At 44.6% G+C, this 14,686-nt stretch overlaps 1 long non-coding RNA gene across 2 annotated transcripts in view; it reads right to left on the reverse strand.

The window, feature by feature from the left end:
• Positions 1–6,877: 6,877 nt before the first annotated feature.
• The window catches only part of LOC128587451 (uncharacterized), a 53,465-nt gene continuing 45,656 nt past the window's right edge, over positions 6,878–14,686 (reverse strand). For both annotated transcript variants that reach the window (XR_008380598.1, XR_008380597.1), the window contains 2 exons: positions 8,591–8,742; positions 6,878–7,300 (listed from right to left, as the gene is read on the reverse strand). This is a non-coding gene — a long non-coding RNA (uncharacterized LOC128587451). The remainder of the gene's footprint in view (positions 7,301–8,590; positions 8,743–14,686) is intronic.

The raw sequence follows: 14,686 nt of genomic DNA on the forward strand, positions 1-14,686 counted from the left end.
GAGGACATCAAAGTTACGAACATTAGACGTTCATGGGCAGAGGACTGGAGAGGAGCTGAAAATGGGAAAGGAAAACTGTGGAAGATGGAGGCTTTTCTAGAATATGGAGAGGAGAAAAGAGATCTGGGGTGGCTTAGAAATTGCTATAGAGCGGGACCAGAGGTGGATTTTCCATGACATGCTCATTGACAGTGCCCCAGGTTAAAATCTGTGTAAGCTTTAGACCCCATAAATCTGAATCTTCAGAGTCAATGAAGAAGTAAACGGATAATGTTAAGAAAAATTTTCCAAACCCTGAAAGGCATAAGGGATGGCTGTGTGCCCTCCTTGTCGTGTTAGGACCCTAAAAAGCCTACGTAAGAGTGATCTGAATTCAGAAGTGTGTCAAATTCATTAACTTACTAACTACAGATTATTTATTAGGCCATTTACAATGCTGCAAGGTCGGCCTTTAAACTTTGCAGAAAACCGATAAAATGCAAATATTCTTCCCTATTGCTATGGGCTGAACCGTGTGCCCCACCCAGACCACTGTACGGATTCTTCTGTTGAAGCCCCCTCCATTGATGTGATGGTACCTGGAGATGGAATCTTGGAAAGGCAACTCAGTTTATTTGAGGCCGTAAGCATGGGGGCCCTTGGGATGGGATTAGCGGCTTTATAAGAAGGGAACAGATTGCTTTCCGTGTGTGTTGGTGGTGTGAGGACACAGAAAGAAAGGTCTGAAAGCCAGGAACTGGTTCTGCTGGCTTCCCAACCTAAGGAACAGTGAGAGAATAAATTTCTATTGTTTAAGCCGTCCTATCTTTGGTATTTTTCAGCCTGAGCTAAGACTTAGAATTTGTACCCTGTAGAGACACATATTATTTCTAAAAGTAGAAAAGACAACACTAGAGATGATAGTATATATATTGTTGTACAATAAATGAATCCATTTTGTATCTAATTAACAACCTTATTCCTGCATTTACTTTGCTTTTGCTGACTATATCACACTACACATAGCGTACTGTGTCATACAGTGTAATCGCACGCTACCTACCGTGGGTTACTCAGTGTATTCCCTTGTCAGCCTTTGAACCAGCATCGTTTTAATGATTTCATATAAAACTGACACATGCTTGCTACGTATCTGTGTAAAAATTGTTTTTAAATTAAGAGTTTTCACAGCTATAGCAATGCGTAGGAACAGTGCTTATTTATGACTGAGCGCCACTTTGCATTCCCTTTATGAGACTTCATTAAGACCTAAATTACTTTAGATGTTACTCTGATTTCTTTTGTAAATATAACACTATTCTAGCACTGGTCGTGTTGTGATTCTATTTTATTAGGCCTCCTCAGTGATGCCAAGTTTAAATTTGTTTTTGAAGTCCACTTCTTTCCAGACCATGACACGAGGAGGTAGTGTCAGTAAGATCTGATTCTAGAAAGAAATGAAGTTTCGCTTCTTCCTCTCACGATGGGCTGCTCAAACAAAGAGAGCGCTCCTGAGACTCCAATGGGGTTTCTGATACTGACAGTCCAGGTTTATGAATCAAGGCTGCCCTTGCTGGCCTCACCTACATTCATCCGTTCATTCAGAAAATATTTATTGAGCATATGATGTGTGCAAGACACTGTGCTCAGTGCTGGGCACTTCACACGGATCCACACAGCCGCCAGTCCTGTCCTGTTCTCGTGGAGAGTACATTCTACTGGGGACACAGGCTAGACTTAAACTGGGACAGTGTGGGGTGACTAGGTGTTGGGGGGAAACTTTGAAAAGGAAAAGAGCCTGACAAGTGTCAGGAAGACAAGCTGAGCTGGGAGGTTGGCAGATTAAATGCAGGCTCTCTGGGAACGTGGCCTGATGATGCCGGGGTCACACAGTTTTTGGAGCTGGGCAAGTGGCAGGACAGAGGTCTGGGGGACAATCCCTGGCAGGGGGAACAAGGGCAAGGCCTTGAGGCTGGACCATGCGTGGCACATTTGGGGACTAGCAAGGAGTGGGTAGGGCTCAGGCAAGAAGAGGGGACAGAGACAGATGGTGCTTAGGGCCTTGTCAGCCATTTAAAAGATTTTAGCTTTTGAAGTGAAATTTTCAGTGAAATGGGAAATTTGGAGGATTTTTAGAGGAGGAGCCATATAATCTTATGTTTGAAAGGCATCACTTCGGCTGCGGGAATGAGACTTGACCGGAGAGGGGACAATACTGGAGCAGGGAGACTAATTATGAAACGATTCGGCAATTCTGGGCAGAAACACCTGCAGCTCGGCCCATGGTACAGGTAGTGATGAGATGTGATTGGCTTCCATGCATATGCGGAAGGCTGAGCCAACACAGTTGGCTGATGGATTTCATGTGGAGTCCGAGAGCAAAATGAAGGTGTGTGAACCACTCTGGACAGACAGATACGCAATTTGCTGAGCCAAAACCGTAGGAGGAACGTTTGAAGGTGATGTCAGGTGTTGTATTTTGGACACCTTCATTAAGCAGCAGATGCCTTTAAGCCACCAAGTGGGGACGTCCAACAGGCACGTCGTACCTGAAACTGGCATTCAGGCGAGAGGTCTTCACTAGAAATAGGAACCTGTGGTCACCAGGACAAAGATGGTGTTTAAAGCCACAAGAGACAGGCTCAGTAAAGGAGGAGAGTGCCAACAGAGGGGCGTCCTGAAGGGCTCCACCATTTTGCAATCAAAAAGATGAGACAGGACCAGGAAAATGCCCCAAGGGAACAGATAATTATGGGATGGATAAACACGCCTGAAAGTCAAAAGAAGCTGCTTCAGAAGTAAGGAGTGATCCACTGTGAAATGCCTCTGAGAGGTCAGGTAAGATGGCCCCAGGAGCGGCCCTGGGCAGCAGTGGGTGTCTCTGGGGGCCGAGATGGGGGCAGAGTGGGAGTGGTGAGGTGCAGCAGGTGGGAAGGAAGTGGAGCCAGCGAAGATCTTTCAAGGATTTTACTAAAAAAGAGGCCAGGGGAAGGGGTCAGTGGCTGGAGGGTGATGTGGGACAAGGGTAAAATTTTTATTTATAAGATGGTAGGAAATAGCAGCTGTGCCAATGCAGGCCTGCTGTGTGTGATGAGCTGAGTTTGACTGCTCTGGGGGTGGCCACCTGTGGACACCAGAGTGAGAGGGGAGAGGGGGATACAGCTGCGATGGTGACGCTGGGCTCTGGAATTGGAGCCAGGTAAAGAGGGGACCCAAGGGTGGCAAAAGGTGGTAGGTCCACACCTTAGGAATCTCGCAGAGCTGCTGGACTTGAAGAATGTTTGGAGCTGGGAGATAAGCTGGAAGGACAGCAGGTGGTGACAGACTCGGGGTTGCTGTGGATGGTGGTGACAGATCCAGGTCACAGCCACGGGGTGGGCAGTGGAGTTGGGCGGGGGCGGGGGGCGCGGAGCTGTGCTCACTGGGGTACTGCAGCCTGGTCTGTTCTTCCCGCCAGTGCCCTTGTCCTTGTCACACATGTGGACTTTATTCCTGAGCAACAAGGAGTCAGAAGGATCGCATTTGAATCTTGACAGCCCCAAGGGTGTGACAGGAGTGACTGGGGGGTGTGGCAGTGGGAAGGGTGAGGGGACCCCCGGAGACTTCCCAGAGGAGCAAAAGAGGCTGAAGACAGAGTCATCGCAGACCCCAGCAGCTGCACCATCCAGCTGGGTGTGGGGGCCTGTACATCAAGGCGCACCAGCGGCCCTCCCATCGACTCCTTTGTACCCAGTATGATGCACCTGGGAATCCCTAGTCTGGCTGGGACTCAGACAGCAATCGACGCCAAACCACTCAGGCCGGCAAAAAGGACCTGGTTTCTTCTGCTTTTGTTAGTAAGGCCTGATTCCTCCCTTTCTCCTCCTGCCCCTGATAAGTCAGAGCCACATCTCCAGGTCTTCCAGGTCCATCTGGTCCTCCTTTCCTTTATGAAAACAGTGGGGCCTGGAACCCGTTCCAGGAGAGCAGAGCTCCCCGAAGGATGGGAGCAAACAGGGCTCTGGGAATCAGGAAAGCTACCTCTGCAGAGGGGCTGACCAGGCCCTGCCACCACCCGTCACCTGCAGGTGGCTGCCCCGCCAGCAATGTGGCCTTCACCACACAGTGACTCAGCTATGACTGGGGGCAGGGCTGTCTGAGACAATTGGCCTCAGTAGCCCCAAATAACTTGCCTGGAGGAAGCTCTATCTGCTCTACCAAGGTAGCTCATGCCCACTGGCCCAAAAGCAAATAGTATTTGCCCTCCACACCCTCCCAAGATGTTTGGGTGAAAATCCATCCTGCATCAGCCTCCCAGCTCCTGGGGCTCTATGCCCCTCTTCTGTGGCCGCCCACTCTCCCACTCTCCCCCTCTCCCCCAAACCCTCTCCCCTCCCACCACTCCCTCTAAAGCCAGCATCCTACAGACCATGGATCCAGCACTGTCTCCTTTCCAGCACTGTTAGCTGACGCCTCCCCTGCCCGAGGTGCAGTGGCCTCGCTGCCCTCTGTGCTGAGGCAGGGCTGCGCTGGGACTCACCGGCTCCCTGCGCTGAGCTCCACCGCGTGCAAGGCGCCCAGTGACGCTGCTGCTGCTGCTGCTGCGCCTTCCACCTCTCATCAGTGCTGTAGATCGAGATGCCGTCCCCCAATCCTGACGTAATTCTGAGATATTACACACATCTGGGGTGACTGTCCAACACGCTGATGAATGCCCAAATTCCCTGGCCTTTCAGGGCTCGCAGCCGAGCTGGCCCTGAGCTGAAGCTACACGCCATCCAGGGACCCGGGCCTGCCTTCCGCACTACACCTGCTGTCAGGGCAGTCCCCAGGACACAACTCCTTCTTTCCCTCCTTAGTGACCATCAAACTCGGACAGGCATCAGAATCATGTGCAGGGCTTGTTAAAACACAGATTTCTGAACGCTGCTCTCAGAATTTTGGATTCGGTAGGTCTGGAGTGGAGCTTAAGAATTTACATTTCTAACAAGTTCCCAGGTGACACTGGGAACCACACTTTGAGAAGCACAGTCCGAACATCTGTGCCCAGCATTTTCCAAGCTTGTCTTCATGGTAGAATCACGTGGGGAACTTCTAAGAGTACCAATGCCTGGGCCTGTGCCCCACCCCCAGGGACTGTGATTAAATCCACCTGGGACGTGGCTTGGGCTTTGGAATGTGTAAAAGATCCCCAGGTGATCCTACGCACACAGAAGTTGGAGAACTGCAGGCTCCCTTCCCCTCCCTCCCACCCTGAAGGGCAGGATCAGTCACAGGGGCCACACCTCCCACCTTGGGTCAGCCTTTCCCCCTCCCTAGGAAACCTCAGACCTTTGTCAACCCATTGTCTCATTTTTCCTAAGTCCCAGCTGTCAAGTGTCACTGGAGGAAGCCACCGAGCCGTCCCATCCTGTGGCGTGTCCTACTGGGCTCTTTCTCGGAGCTTCTCTCTAACCCTTGGCTCTGGAGTCTCCATCTCCCTCACTGATAATTACAAAACTCACTGCTCCAGTTCCTGCCTGGAACTCTTCACATGACCTCATCTCCTACTTCCTTCAGGTGAGCTCTTCCTATTTTTTACCCCACCCGGACAACAAGCTTTTGTGTAGCCACGCCCTTTTTTCCTTCATATCCCTTCAGAGGATAGTGTGTCCTTACTCCAGGTCAGGTTCACTGCCTCCACCCTCCTCACTGCACTTCACCAGCAGGACTAATCACATGCTCTTTTGTATACAGTTGTCCCTCAGTATCCTCAGGGGGATGGGTGCCAGGACCCTCCCAGACTGTGTGTGCTCAAGCCCTTTATATAAAATGGTGAGGCACATGCCTTTAACCTATGTGCATCTTCCCTGTCCTTTAAATCATGTCCAGATTACTTGTAATACGAATTGCAAAGTGAATGCTATGTAAACAGTTGTTAGGCTTTGTAAAATCTGAATTATTTTTGATTATTGTGTTGTTACTTGTTACTGTTTTATCCCAGGTTGTTTGAGCCTGAAGATGCAGAACCCGCGGGCACGGAGGGCCCCTGAACCCCTGGATCCTGTGGTTCTGCACCAACCTCACTAGACTCCAGCCTGCCTGTTCCCTGGACTCAGACTTCCATGCTCAGTATGCGGGGCCCTAACCAGGAGGCCCCCTCAGAGATGCAGAGCAAGACATTCCCAGTGCCTTCGCTTTCAACGCTCCCTGCCCAGCAAAGGCGGCACGGACCTCCTGTCAGCGCAATGAAAAGGCAGCAAATCTAGCAGCCTGATGAGAAACCAGTTACTTGTCTGGGGATGTGAGAGTCTCTGATCCACATGGCCAGGGCTGGGCAGAGGCAGGACATGCCCCCCCCCTCCCCCGCACACACACAAAGGAAAATGAGGAAAACACAAACAGGAAGCCTGGGGCAGGAAGGAAATCAACAAGGCAGAGGAGAGCCTCTATGTGCTGGTGTTTGCTCAGCTGAATACAATGAAATGAGACTTGGTTTAGGAAATGCGCTCCTGCTGGTGTTGAGGCCCAGGTGTTAGTCCAGGGCTCCGGTGCCCCGGGACCTGCTGTGGATTTCTTTCACTGTGACCTTCAAAAACTTAACATTTCCATTAATCCCCCTGAACATCTTTAGTTAGATTTATTTCTAAGTACATTAAAGCTTTTACTGTTATTTTGTGGAGGACATTATTTCATGTTACATTTTCTGATTGCTTATTATAGTAATGTAAGAAGAATAATTAATTTTTAGATTGATCTTATTTCTAGCAACCTTATTAACCTCTCTTATCAGTTGGAATACTTTGTAGATTTTCCAAAATGTTCTACATATACAAAATTAGCATCTACAACTAATGAGAGGTTAGACTCATACTACTCAAGTATTGTAATTATTGTTTAATCTTATTTTATTTAATTGGATCTCCAGAACAGTGTTGAATAAAAGTTATATAGTGAAAAACAAACAAACAAAAAAAAACATTGCAGTAGTTTATGACAGAGAACTGCTGTTACTTCTATTCAAAATACAAAGGGGCCCAGGAGAGCTATGGAGAAAGCTTTGATACTAATTTTTCCTCCTAACATATTTCATGTAATATTGTCATGTAAAATTATATGTCATGTACATTATAATATTAAATATTATATTTATATAAACTTTCTTTTTTGGCTTAATATAATAGTTGATATTAAAAACATGATACACAAAAGAAATAATTGGTAAGTTGGACCTTATCAAAATGAAAAACTTTTGTGCTTCCAAAGATTAAGAAAATGAAAAGACGGTGCCTATGGCTCAAGGAGTAGGGTGCTGGCCCCATATACCGGAGGTGGTAGGTTCAAACCTGGCCCTGGCCAAAAACTGCAAAATAAAGAAAATGAAAAGACATACTGAGAGAAAACATTTAAAAATCATATATCGGACTTGTATCCAGAATTTATAAAGAACTCTTACAACTCAATAATAATAGCCCAATTTTTAAAAATAGGCAAAAGATATGAATACACATTTCAGCAAAGAAGACATAGGAATGGAAATAAGAATGTGAAATGATGTTAGTCATTGGGGTAACACAGATTACATGGCAGTGAGAGACCATCGCGTCCTGGAATGGATAGGATGAAAATGTCTAATGCCACCTGTTGACAAGGATGTGGAGAAATTAGAACCTTCAGGCATTGCTGATAGGGTTGTAAGGGATACAGCTAATTTGCAAGACAGTTTGGCATTTCTTAAAAAGTTAAACATAAATTTATTATGTGACTCAACAATTCCACCCCTAGAAATTTTTACAAAAGAAACAAAAAATATATGTCGACTGTAAGGATGTAGATGTGAGTGTTCATGTTGATGGAGAATGGATAAATAAAATGTGGTGAATCCATACAATGGAATAATCTTCAACAACTAAAAGGAAAGAGCTACAGATTCAGACGACAACACAGATGAACATCAAAAACATTCACCAAGGGAAGGAGACCAGGTACATTGTATGTGTGGTCCCACTTTAATGAAGCGCTCAGCAAAGGCATTTTACAGAAACAGAGAAATGGTTGCCTAGGGCTGGGGGTGGGAGCCAGGATTTACTGTAAATGGGCATTAAGAAATTTTTTAAGGTAATGGAAATGCTCTGAAGCTGGATTATTTTAATTACACACCCACTGGAATGGCTATCATCAAAAAGACAGATAACACCACATGTTGGAGAGGTTGGGGAGAACTTGGAACCTTCAGCCATTGCTGATAGGAGCGCTCCATAAAGCTGTGAAGAAAAAGCTAATGATTCAGAGTTCCTCAAATTCCTGGTGAACCAAATTTCCATTTTTAATTGCTAGAAATAAAACATGGGTAAAAACTTACAACATGCTGAGAGCTGGGAGTAGCTCGTGCAGATGGCTGTCCCTCACCCAACCAGGCTGATGGAGGAAACCGGAATGAACGCTGGGCTGAAAGTCCCCAATCCCCTGTTCTCACTTCCCTTTCCAGAGGTGAGGACAATGCACACATCGCATGATTGTTCCCATCTAACAAGGCCGCAAACTCATTTTCTGCCTGGCTCCAGGTAACGTTGCCATGTTAGCTGTGATTAGAGCTTGCCCCGCTTGCGTTGTCCATCTGTAAGGCCCATCCCACCACACAGAATAAATGTACCTGTGGAACTTTCTTATGTGGGGCTGTCCTGAAAGGCACTGCAGAACCCACGCCATCCTCTGCATAAGTTTCCTTCACACCGGAGCCAACGAGCTGGGCCTCTGAGCACAGCAGAGGCCACACAGCCTCTGTGCTCAAGGAATTTGTAAGCTCTGCGTGAAAGAAGGTTAAGAACCAGTTATCAGGAACGATAATAAAAGGGTAAGAAAACATTGTAAGAGCAAGTTGTAGACCTGAACGTTAAACAAAGGAGCTGCTACAGGATGGTCAGAGCCCCTTCCAGCTTTAATATTCTGCCGTTTCTGTAGAGAAGAGTCTGGGCAGTTTGTGTACAGGCTATGCCTGGGTAACAAGAATTTGTTATGTTTCTGTGACAACTACTACTTAGTGCTGTGTTGGGTCTGTTTCAGAAATTGCATGAATTACAAAATTGTTCCATTTCCAGCTCAAGATCTCATCAGGACTGTGCGTGCAGCAACAGCAGCATTTTCTCTCTGCGTCTCTCTTTTCTTTGCGATGCCCTTGGTTCTGCAAAGCTCATCCCTCGAGTAAAGCCTTTTCACTCTGATGTCTAAAGAGGGCACAGAGCAAAATCTCCAGGACACAGCAGCTGACCTTGGCCTACCAAAGCTACCCAGAGGGCCTTGGCAAGTGGTGTCTGAGCTTGAACTTGAGGGTTCAAACAAAACCTGTATCTGTCGAGTGAAGGCAGACAACTGTCATGCTTCTGACACGCTCGGTTCACACCATGGTGGAGGAAATGGCCTCACTAGGGATTTCTCTCCGGTTGGAAAGCCACCACTGGCTTTTGAGTAAACGGAGGAATTTCACACATTAATTAGGCCATCCCAGGCCTTTGCAGACAGATTTGCATTCAATTTATTATAGAGTTTCTATAGTCTTTAAAAATATTTAGCAACTTGTGGAAATGAGTCATTGTTTAACATAGGGTCAGGATGGAGGTCTGGGGATGAAGCGATACAAATTAAGATAATATCTTTCCGGAGGCGGAGCAAGATGGCAGCCGAGTAACAGCTTCCTTGCATCTGGGCACCGTGAGTCTGGGGATATAGGACTCCAGGCATCTCTGGCTGGTGGGATCTGCCTATCATCACCCCTGAGAGGATACAGGAGTCAGCGAGAGACTTCTAGACCCCAAGAGGAGGACTAAAACAGTGGAAAACCGGCAAGTGGTTGCGTGTGTTCAATCCGTCTAAACCCGCCCACAACTGTAAGTTCAGTAGCAGCGAGACTGCAAACCAGAAAGGCCTTACCTGTGAACCGTTTTGGTGTCTTTGGACTTGGCACTCAGCTGAACTGCCTTGGGGAGAGCCTGAGCGGGAGTGCGGAGAACTTTGGCCTTTGTCTAGGGCCCCAGTATGAGCCGCTGAGCCAGACGGAGCTAATAGTGTTTGGCTCTGGGTCACAGGCAGACATTGTGAGCGATCTGCCAGGCAAGCTCCGCCCTCAGGGTCGCAGAGCTGGAATTGGGTGGGAGCTGGTAACCCAGCGACCAAGTAGCCTAAGGGCGGGGTCTGAGCCGCCTTGCAGCCCTAACCCTCAGGGGCAGAGGGAGACCAGTTTTGGCACACAGGGTAAGTGGATAGCCACTTCAGCAGTGATTCCAGCGACAAGCACTTCCCTGAGAAAGCTTCTGCTCAGTAAGTGAACAAGTTCAAAGTGCCTTTTAAGTGGGCTGAAGAGAGATTTAGGGTGTCTACCTGCTGGGGTTTGAGAAACTAGCAGCCTCCAGTGGTATCAGAACTGTGATTAACATCTCATACCCCAGAAGACCACGTGTTGCCCAGACAATATTCAATAACATATACATACTGCTTTGTTTTTGGTTGTGTTTTTTTTTTTGGTTTGGTTGTTTTTTTTGTTTATTTTGATGTTGTTGATTGTTGTTTTGTTTTTTAAATTCAACCTTTTCCATACAGATCCTTTTTCTTTCTCAATTTTTCTAGTTTAATTATAATTTCCCATTGCTGCCTATTTCAATAATTAGAACTTCATTTTTTGTTAGTGTTTCTACCGCTATTATTTGGTTTTTCCAGCCAATTTTATCCCGTAAAGTGTTCTGTTTGCTTGTTTTGGTTTGATTTATAGCATTTTTGTCTTTCCTCTCTACTTGGTGGAGGTGGGGTACTGTGTCTGATCAGGTTAGCAAAGAGCTGCTGACCTCAAGGGAACCACCAAACTGGGCACCCCCAGAAGGTGCCTTTTTTTTAAGGTTGTATCAAAGTACCCTACTGTATACCTATATTGCTCTGTCTCCCTCTTTCTGTGCCTCTCTTCTTTTTGTCAATATTCCTTTTACCCACCCCCTCTCCTTTCTCTATTTTTCTTTTTTTTTTTCTTATCACTCGGTCCTCCTTTCTTTCATCCCTTTTTTGCTCTTAAACCTTCTCACCCTTCTGGTCCTGTAACCCTTAGTCCACAGGCACAAGAACTTAAAGAGCAAGAGGAAGTGAAAGGAAAATTAGGGCAAGGAAACAGATAAAAGAAATCACTCATGAGGAAGAATCAGCAGAAAACTCCAGGCAACATGAAGAACCAGTCCAGAACAACCCCGCCAAGGGACAATGAGGTAGCTACTGCAGAGGATTCCACCTATACAGAAATGTTAGGAATGACAGAAAGGGAATTTAGAATACACATGTTGAAAACAATGAAAGAAATGATGGAAAAAATGAAGGAAACTGCTAATAAAGTGGAAAATAACCAAAAGGAAATCCAAAAACAGAATCAAATCAGAGATGAACGATATGAAGAATATAAAAAGGATATAGCAGAGCTGAAGGAAATGAAACAGTCAATTAGGGAACTTAAAGATGCAATGGAAAGTATTAGCAACAGGTTAGACCATGCAGAAGAAAGAATTTCAGAGGTAGAAGACAAAGTTTTTGAGATAACTCAGATAGTAAAAGAGGCAGATAAGAAGAGAGAGAAAGCAGAACGTTCACTGTCAGAATTATGGGACTTTATGAAGCGTTCCAACATACGAGTTATAGGAATTCCAGAAGGGGAAGAAGAATGCCCCAGAGGAATGGAAGACATACTAGAGAATATTATAAAAGAAAATTTCCCAAATTTCACCAAAGATTCTGACACACTGCTTTCAGAGGGCAATCGGACCCCAGGTCGCCTCAACTCTAACCGAGCTTCTCCAAGACACATTGTGATGAACCTGTCCAAAGTCAAGACAAAAGAAAAGATTCTGCAAGCTGCCAGGAGTAAGCGCCAGTTGACCTACAGGGGCAAATCCATCAGATTGACCGCAGACTTCTCTAATGAAACTTTCCAAGCAAGAAGACAATGGTCATCTACCTTTAATCTACTTAAACAGAACAATTTTCAGCCCAGAATTCTGTACCCTGCTAAGCTAAGCTTCAAAATTGACGGAGAAATCAAATCATTTACGGATATAACATGGAGGAAATTAAACGGATAAACATGGAGGAAATTCGCCACAACAACACCAGCTCTACAGGAAATCCTTCAACCTGTTCTGCACACTGACCACCACAATGGATCAGCAGCAAAGTAAGAACTCAGAAATTAAAGGACAGAACCAAACCTCCACACTGATGCAAAAGATAAAACTAAGCAATGGACTCCCACAAAATAAGACGAATAGAATACTACTACACTTATCAATTATCTCAATAAATGTTAATGGCTTGAATTCCCCACTGAAGAGACATAGATTGGTTGACTGGATTAAAAAACACAAGCCATCCATTTGCTGTCTGCAAGAAACACATCTGGCTTCAAAAGACAAATTAAAGCTCCAAGTCAAGGGTTGGAAGACAATTTTTCAGGCTAAATGGAATTCAGAAGAAAAGAGGAGTTGCAATCTTATTTTCAGATACATGTGGATTTAAAGCAACTAAAGTCAAAAAAGACAAAGATGGTCACTTTATATTGGTCAAGGGAAAAATACAACAAGAAGACATTTCAATTCTAAATATCTATGCACCCAATTTAAATGCTCCCAGATTCTTGAGACAGACCTTACTCAGTCTGAGCAATATGATATCTGATAATACCATAATAATAGGGGACCTTAACACTCCTCTTACAGAGCTGGACAGATCCTCTAAACAGAAATTAAACAAGGATATAAGAGACTTAAATGAGACCCTAGAACAACTGTGCTTGATAGACGCATATAGAACACTCCACCCCAAAGATAAAGAATATACATTCTTCTCATCACCCCATGGAACATTCTCCAAAATTGATCATATCCTGGGACACAAAACAAATATCAACAGAATCAAAAGAATTGAAATTTTACCTTGTATCTTCTCAGACCATAAGGCACTAAAGGTGGAACTCAACTCTAACAAAAATGCTCGACCCCACCCAAAGGCATGGAAATTAAACAATCTTCTGTTGAATAACAGATGGGTGAAGGAAGAAATAAAACAGGAAATCATTAACTTCCTTGAGCATAACAACAATGAAGACACAAGCTACCAAAACCTGTGGGATACTGCAAAAGCAGTTTTGAGAGGAAAATTCATCGCTTTAGATGCCTACATTCGAAAAACAGAAAGAGAGCACATCAACAATCTCACAAGAGATCTTATGGAATGGGAAAAAGAAGAACAATCTAAGCCTAAACTCAGTAGAAGAAAAGAAATATCCAAAATCAAATCAGAGATCAATGAAATTGAAAACAAAAGAATCATTCAGAAAATTAATGAAACAAGGAGTTGGTTTTTTGAAAAAATAAAATAGATAAACCATTGGCCAGACTAATGAGGAATAGAAAAGTAAAATCTGTAATAACCTCAATCACAAATGATAAAGGGGAAATAACAACTGATCCCACAGAGATACAAGAGATCATCTCTGAATACTACCAGAAACTCTATGCCCAGAAATTTGACAATGTGAAAGAAATGGATCAATATTTGGAATCACACCCTCTCCCTAGACTCAGCCAGGAAGAAATAGACCTCCTAGGGATGCAAGGCTGGTTTAACATACGCAAGTCCATAAACGTTATCCACCATATTAACAGAGGCAAAAATAAAGATCACATGATCCTCTCAATAGATGCAGAAAAAGCATTTGATAAAATCCAGCATCCTTTTCTAATTAGAACACTGAAGAGTTTAGGCATAGGTGGCACATTTCTAAAACTGATTGAAGCTATCTATGACAAACCCACAGCCAATATTTTACTGAATGGAGTAAAACTGAAAGCTTTTCCTCTTAGAACTGGAACCAGACAAGGTTGTCCTCTGTCACCTTTACTATTCAACATAGTGCTGGAAGTTCTAGCCAATACAATTAGGCAAGACAAGGAAATAAAGGGAATCCAAATGGGAGCAGAGGAGGTCAAACTCTCCCTCTTTGCTGACGACATGATCTTATACTTAGAGAACCCCAAAGACTCAACCACAAGACTCCTAGAAGTCATCAAAAAATACAGTAATGTTTCAGGATATAAAATCAATGTTCACAAGTCAGTAGCCTTTGTGTACACCAATAACAGTCAAGATGAGAAGCTAATTAAGGACACAACTCCCTTCACCATAGTTTCAAAGAAAATGAAACACCTAGGAATATACCTAACGAAGGAGGTGAAGGACCTCTATAAAGAAAACTATGAAATCCTCAGAAAGGAAATAGCAGAGGATATTAACAAATGGAAGAACATACCATGCTCATGGATGGGAAGAATTAACATTGTTAAAATGTCTATACTTCCCAAAGCAATCTACCTATTCAATGCCATTCCTATCAAAGTACCTACATCGTACTTTCAAGATTTGGAAAAAATGATTCTGCATTTTGTATGGAACCGGAAAAAACCCCGTATAGCTAAGGCAGTTCTTAGTAACAAAAATAAAGCTGGGGGCATCAGCATACCAGATTTTAGTCTGTACTACAAAGCCATAGTGCTCAAGACAGCATGGTACTGGCACAAAAACAGAGACATAGACACTTGGAATCGAATTGAACACCAAGAAATGAAACTAACATCTTACAACCACCTAATCTTTGATAAACCAAACAAGAACATACGTTGGGGGAAAGACTCCCTATTCAATAAATGGTGTTGGGAGAACTGGATGT

Source organism: Nycticebus coucang, chromosome 6, assembly GCF_027406575.1.
Source record: "Nycticebus coucang isolate mNycCou1 chromosome 6, mNycCou1.pri, whole genome shotgun sequence".
NCBI classification, from domain to species: domain Eukaryota; kingdom Metazoa; phylum Chordata; class Mammalia; order Primates; family Lorisidae; genus Nycticebus; species Nycticebus coucang.